Below are 7,983 nucleotides of genomic sequence, written 5' to 3'. Positions count from 1 at the left end.
GATGCTGAGGTCCGTGGATTTCCTGCTGATTTTAGAGATGAATTTTCTAGATTTTTCGTCTACCTACAGCTGGTCGGGACGACAACTTCTTGACCTAAATCAAGAAGCGCGTGTCTTTTTCGAAAGACTTTACTTCCTTTTAATGATGGAATTGATTCATAGATCCATCTATTCTTTCAAAGGTATTACAATAAATCGGGTAAAACTGATTAGTTTAGTCCAAAGCAAAAGTACCTGCAATAATCTGTACCAAATATGTGATATGTTTTTTTACCAGAACTTGGTAAATTCTTCCCACACTTGGCTTTTATTTTCTTTCTTTCTTTGCCTTTTTATTCTCTTCTATTACATTTTAAATGAATTCAAGCATTTTGGGTTGTTTCTCCATTTATGTTCTCTCCGAGGTAACAATAATTTCGGCATTAACACCTAGTTTTATCGTTCATAAATATGTATAAACATGATTTTGAATTCATTTAGTTGAAATTTTTTAAATTTTCACAAAATTTGACAATTAAACTAAGTGTAAACCCGAGAGAATTTATAACCCTTCCCCACACTTGAGATCATACAATGCCCTCATTTGCATGAAATCAGACTATAATTATAAATTCATGAGTGTGATTAGATTAGAAAAGTGATTAAAAATACCGAGTTTGCAAACATATTATTTTATATCACATTTGATATTTTGCGTCTTGTCGTCAAAATTAGTAGCTTTTGCTGAACTTAATGTCAGTCTTTGAAAGTGCGCTGTTTTACCCTGTTTTGTACATAAAATAAACTACAAACATACATAATATTTTTATTATGTATTTTTTTATAAAACTTTATTTATTAAAACAATTTAAATGAATAATTTTTTTTTTAAATTTTGTTTCTTTTTACTTTAGGTAGTTTCGGTATGTTTACCTAGTCCGTCCCGCGACAAAATTTAAAATTTGTCGTTTTTAGAGCGATTGTTTTAAAAGCAAAGATTTTTGGGTTTTTTTTAATTTTTTTGGTATACTTTAGATCAATAAAATTAAAAATAATGATAACAAAATTTTTTGCTCCGCCCTTGGGTAAAGCAATTTCGGTTCCATGACCTAGTCTTCAACTTACGATGAATTTTAGAAATCACTTTTTTAAACTTAGTGAAATAAAGTAAATTTTGTTTTTTTATTTAAATCACACAAAACTTAAATTTAAAAAGCATATTAATTTCATACAAAACCTAAAAAACAAAAATTCAAAATGGAGGGAGAAAACTAGTTCTTTATTGTCTGCTAGTGGAAAAGACCAATCAGATTCCATTCTCGAAACTACACGAGAATAGAACAACTAACCCTAGACAGCATTATTTCTTAGAACATTTGAATCTCCCCACACTCAGGTAGCTGTGGTGTCGAATTTATGATTAACTTCATTGTCAATTTCTTTTGGACCATAATCAACTTGCATATTTGTAACTTTTGCTTTAAGCCATTGGTCGGATTCCTGTGTAATATCCACAAATTCAACTAGTTTTACCTTTTCTTTAGGCGATAGATTGAATACTAACTGGTTATATAACTTAAAGTTTCCCTTAATTCTAGCATCACGAATCCGTTTAATAAGTTTCTTCATTGAACTATTAATAACGGAGTCATTTAATTTTGTATCAACAACGGGGTTCTTTGTTATCTGGTCATCATTAGGTGTTTCTTCATCTTCCCCACACTTAGGCGTTTTATTATTGTTAAGCACTACCGTTGGAGTTGGTAAAACAACATGGTTCTCACCAATCGTTTTTGTTGGTTTAACGGTTTTGGTTGGTAGAGATTTAGCCTTTCGACTCACAAAGGTGACCGATTTTTCACCATCACTAAGTGTCATTCTACCCTCTCTTACATCAAATAACGCCCCGGTGGATGCTAAGAATGGTCGACCTAAAATTAGAGGAATGTTTGAGTCCTCTTCTATGTCAATGACAATGAATTCGACTAGAAAGGTTAAATTAACTACTTGAACGGGTAGGTTGTCAGCAATTCCAACTGGGTGCCTAATGGTTTGATCAAAGAGTCGAACACTCATTTTCGTTGGACTTAACTCACCTACTCCTAATCTCTTATATAATGAAAGAGGCATAACACTCATACTCGCACCTAAATCTGCTAGTGCGTCATACATGACACAATCACTAAGTAGACAAGGAACAATAAATTCACCCGGATTACCCACCTTGGGTGCAGGTTTTGGTGGAACTGTCTTCACTGGGTTTACTTTTACGGTTTTTGTTTCTTGTACATTTTTATTCTGAGGTATCACAAACTTTATTACCTATTACTTGCTCATACTCAACTCCTTTTCTTGGAAACGGGATGGGTGGTCTGTATGGTGTCACCACTGGCTTTACATACTCAGGTGGTGGTGGTGTTGTAACTTCTTCATTGTTACTCACATCTAAAACCTTTCCATCTTCTGATGCTGGTTTTTCAGAATTCTTTGATACCATATTAACATTCTCATTCCGAGGATTTACTTCAGTATCACTCGGTAGCTTTCCTTGTTCCCTCTCACTCATCATGCTAGCAAGAGTACCTACATGTTTTTCTAGATTCAAAATGGAAGCTTGTTGAGTTCTTAATGACTGATCAAACCTCTCATTTGTTTGGGTTTGAGATGTAATAAATTGTGTTTGAGATTCCATTAGCTTTGCCATCATTTCTTCTAGGTTTGACTTTTTCTCTTCTGTTTGTTGTGGTGGTTTATATAAGCCAGGTCTTTGTTGATTGAAAGTGTTGTTTTGAGTTGGTTGGTTATTCAGACCTTGTTAGTTATACGAGTTATTGTTGGGTCCATTTGGATTGTAAAGAATGTTTTGATTTCGATTGAAGTTTGGCCTTGGCGGTTGATAATTATTTTGATAATTATTTCCCGGCCTTTGGTTCATGTAGGAAACATTCTCACGTTGTTCCATTGTTTGCTCAATGTGGCAATCTTTCGTTAAGTGTGGTGCACCGCATTGCTCACAACTGATTAGTATTGCGTGAATATCTTTATTCATCTTTTCCATTCGTCTCTCGAAAGCATCTATTTTTACTGAAACGGAATCAAAGTCATGGCTAGAATCGGCTCTAGCCGCTTTAGATGAATGAAAGATAACTTTTTCTTGGTGCCACTCATGAGAGTGGGATGCTGTGTTATCACTAATTTTGTAAGCTTCAGTTGCGGTTTTCTTCATAATGGAACCACCAGCTGTTATGTCGATGTCTTTTCGTGTAGTAACGTCGCATCCTTGGTAGAATATTTGTACTATTTAATAAGTATCTAAACCGTGTTGAGAACATCCTCTCAACAATTTTTCGAATCTTGTCCACGCCTCATATAGAGTTTCATTTGGCATCTGCGTGAATGTAACAATTTCTCCTTGAAGTCTCACGGCTTTGGATGCCGGAAAGAATCTTTTAAGAAATTTCTCAACTAAAACATCCCATGTGTCAATTGCCCCTTCAGGTAACGATTCTAACCAATCTTTGGCTTCTCCCTTTAAAGTCCAGGGAAATAACATGAGATAGATCTGTTCATCCTCAACTTCTCTGATTTTGAATAGAGTACAAATCCTATTAAATGTTTGAAGATGTTCGTTTGGATCTTCTTTTGGCGTACCACTATATTGGCATTGGTTAGTTACCATGTGTAGTATTTTTCCTTTGATTTCATAATCTGACGCATTAATGTCTGGCTTAATAACGGTGTGACCTTGGCCAGTGCGTGTGGCTCTCATTCGGTCTTCCATACTTAGAGGTTCAGTTACTTCCATAATTGAATTTGTTGAATCCGAATCACTAGAAGATTCTGATTTAACGGTTTGTAGTTCAGGAGGAATGATTAGTGGTTCAAGATCTTGGAATTGTCCCTGAATATCCTCCGGGTTCTCAATTGTGAAATCGGGTTCAAAAAATGGATTATCGGAAATTTGATTTGAAGAACTTGTTCGTCTAGATGATGATTCTAAAGAAAAATCAATGGCGACAATATTGGCTAGATGTCTTGATCGAGTTACAGGTGGTGAACGTATGAAAGGTGGTGAACGTTTTGCTCGGTGCATTCACTGAATATCCTATTTGTTATAAAGAAAAAAATTATATAAGCTATCAAATTAATAAGCTTTTCTGATTTGCCCACGTTTCGAATAGCCAATAGATGCAGCAGGTAGCCAGGACCCTTTAAATCGGAAGCCCACAACTCGCCACTAACAAACCCAACTATTACTACGAATCAGAAAATTTTGGATGTCTATCAATTTAACCGCTTAAAATAATTTTTCCGTCGAAATTTAAAGAAAATAAAGAAAATTCTGTCCTAAAAACTAGAGCGTAGAAATGAGAAAGAAAAAGAAGCGCGTCGAAAAACGTCAAAAAATAAAAATAAGAAAGAAAAACGTCGAAACTTAAAAGTCTAAAAATTAAATCTAAAAAGTTGCGCCTAAAGGTATTAAAGCTTAAAAGGAATTCTATATCCAAAATGGCAATAACTTAATTAGGCACTAAAATCTATTTAAAACTAGAGCGATAAGTGACGTCGTAAAATTCTAAAGCGCCTAAGTCTTAATCTAATGAAAAAGCACTTAAGGGATTTTACGGCAAAGCCTAAAAATCTAGAAATATAAAATAACTACGGCAAAATACTAAGTTTAAAACTAATTACGAACGATAAAAATACAAATTACGAATTTAAACAAATAAAAATATACAATTTATAAAAAGAAACAAAAAATGATAAAATTGTTTATTTTTATAAAAATATTATTTTTATATTATTATTGTATAAAAGTATTAATTTTAAATTAGTAATACTAATTAAAACTTATAATTAATTAATTAAAACTAAACTAATTATATTAAATTAAAACCCTAAATGATTTAATTATTAATAATAATATTAACCTAATTCCGTATTAATTACGTACTAGGTTTGGCCTGTCAGTCTATGTCATGCGAACGCATGAGATTATGCATACGGACTCATGCGATTACATGGCCCAACAGATCAGGTAAGTCTTGGGCTGCTACAGTGTTATGGCCCGATTTCTAATTTATTTATATATATATTTTTGAGTTTAATATTTATAGAAAATAATATTTAATTTAAATAAAACTTATATTTTTAAAAAAATTACTTTAGTTTTTATAACTTTTAACAAAAGAAATAAAAAATGTAAACTTTTTAATTTAAACACTTAAAAATATAGATATATATATTTTTCTTTTTTTTATGCTTATATATATATATATTTTAAAAACTTATATATTTTTCAAAAATAGCTTAAAAACTAATTTTAATTAATATATATATTTTTAGAATATAGCGTTTCGCTTCCCCGGCAGCGGCGCCAAAAACTTGATGTGTGCGAGGTGTGGTACGAAATAGTATTGTTTTTATTACAAAATACGATACAATTTACACAAGTTTTATTTATTTATATATATGGGATATAATTAAACCTTGCTTCAACACTTATAGGCATTGTACCTAATCGTAGAGTAGTGTAGTTTTTAGTAAGTCCGGTTCGTTCCACAGGGAGACGGCTTATTGCGTACACTATATTTTTAAACAATTATATTTGTATAATATATATATATATATATATATATATATATATATATATATATATATATATATATATATGTAATATAGTAGTATTATTATTATTATAAAAAGGGGTTTTTACCGTTTAATGACCGGTTTCTCGATTTTAAATAAAGCGTAAAGATAAATGACGATAATATAAATGACATAATTTAAATTGCGATAAAGTAAATTGCAGTAATTAAAATGACAGTAAATAAAGGTACGATGAAATATGAAATAAAAGTATTATGCTTATTTAAACTTTTGTAATCATGATGTTTGACGTTTTGATTTTAATTTATTTATTTGGGTTAATTGTCCTTTGTCCTGGATTTATTTGATACCTATCTGGTTTTTGTCCATAATAGTCCATCGGTCATAAATATAAAATGCTCGTCAAATTGACCTTATTCCCGAAGTAAATTATTCCAACTAATTAGGTATTCGAACTGTAACAAGGTTTTAATACTTTGTTAATAATTACACCAGGTTATCGACTGCATGTAATCCAAGGTTTTATTACTTTGTTAACAATTACACCAATTATCCTTGTATGTAATCCACCCCTGTTTTAATGAGATATGGATATTAATTTATCCAATTGATCATAATGAATAATCAATTACCCAACCCGAATAATTAATTAAATGATCGTAAAAGATGTCGTATAAACGTCACTAAATAGAACATACATAATCATTTTAATAATTATTAGATTAACTAATTTGAAGATAGGTTCGACAGATTCTAATGAGTTGTCATTCGATTAGACAATACCCCCTATCTATTAATAATCCATAGTCCAATGTTCACAAGTGTCGGTCTTTTGTCCAAACCCAAATTATGGTACAAAATCCAATAACCTTGTTTTAATATTTATCCCAACATCATGATTACTTTGGCTCAAATAAGCAAAATAATAACTTAGTTACGAGACATTAATTTAAAAAAGAAGAACATAGCTTACAGTGGTTATTAATCGCGTAGCGTTACACGGACAGAACTCCGACTTTAAAACCCGTAAAACATTTCTTACAATAACCTTATTATTAACTTAAAATTGAAATTATAATTATAAAATATAAATATAAATATAAAATGAGAGAAAGAGTTTGGAAAAGGGGTGCTTCATTCGGCGAGCAGAAGCCTGATATTTATAGGCATATTTCCTGATTCTGATGCCCATGCAAGTGCATGAGGTTTTAGTGCAAATCTCATGCACTCGCATGGGCTCATGCACTCGCATGGGTTTTATGCCTATTTCCCATGCGATCGCATGGCCGTCAGATCCAGCTCACATATTTTTGTTTTCTTGCTTGTTGACATATTATTATATATATATATAATTTATATTAATTATATATATATATTATATTATATTCTTATGCATAGTTGACTTGTAATTTTTGCTTCGTTGACTCGCGCGTTGATGCTCGGTTTATGTCTCGGTTCCGAATTTTCGAACGTCCTTTCGTACGCGTAGATATCTTGTACTTTGCGTTCTGCGGCTTGTACTCTTGTCATTTTTAGACGTTTCTTATCAATAAATGGAACCACTTGAATTATATCTTATACATTTGAGCTTTTTGGTCATTTGCGTCTTCAAATCGTCGTTTTCTTCTTTTGTCTTCGCACTTATTTATTTAAACGAATATTACATAAAGTATTGTGAGGGAAATGAATCACAGATCAGAAAAATTCGTACGTTTTATAGAAGAAGGCTGCCACCAACACCTCATGCGATCGCATGAGGATGTGTGGGGGATCTCATGCGATCGCATGAGCCCCATAGCCAGCTCACAATCAACTAACTTCTTGTGCTGATGGTTTTAATATATATAATATATATAATATATTTAATTTATATAATTAATTATATATTATATTATATTTACATGCATAGTTGACTTGTAAATTTAGTTCCAATGATTCGTACGTTGTCACTCGACTCATGTCCTGGTTTCGGTTTCTCGAACGCATTTTCGTACACTTAGAAAACTAGCATTCTAAATTTCGCGATGTGTACCTTTATTAAAAAATTTAGACTTAACTTATCAATAACTAAATCATTCGAAATGTAACTTGAATGTTAGAGTGTTTTGGTCATTAGCTTCTATAAATCAACGTCTCGTTACTTACTAATATATATAAAAATATTATTTTAAATCAAAGCGTTATATAACTAAGTTAATATTATATTTTATCACTTTGTAAAATATATATATTTTTATTTAAAAATATAAATTTATATATTTAGAAATAATATAATATTTAGTTTCTCAAACTAATTATATTTCAAAGGTTATTATTTAGTTTAAAATCGTTTTCATAATATAACATAAATTGTTATGAATCGTTTATATACTAGTGTTTACTCTGACTTCTCAA

This window comes from Rutidosis leptorrhynchoides, chromosome 7 (genome assembly GCF_046630445.1).
Source record: "Rutidosis leptorrhynchoides isolate AG116_Rl617_1_P2 chromosome 7, CSIRO_AGI_Rlap_v1, whole genome shotgun sequence".
Taxonomy (NCBI): domain Eukaryota; kingdom Viridiplantae; phylum Streptophyta; class Magnoliopsida; order Asterales; family Asteraceae; genus Rutidosis; species Rutidosis leptorrhynchoides.
The sequence above is the reverse complement of the archived record's forward strand: the minus strand, read 5'-3'. Positions refer to the sequence as shown.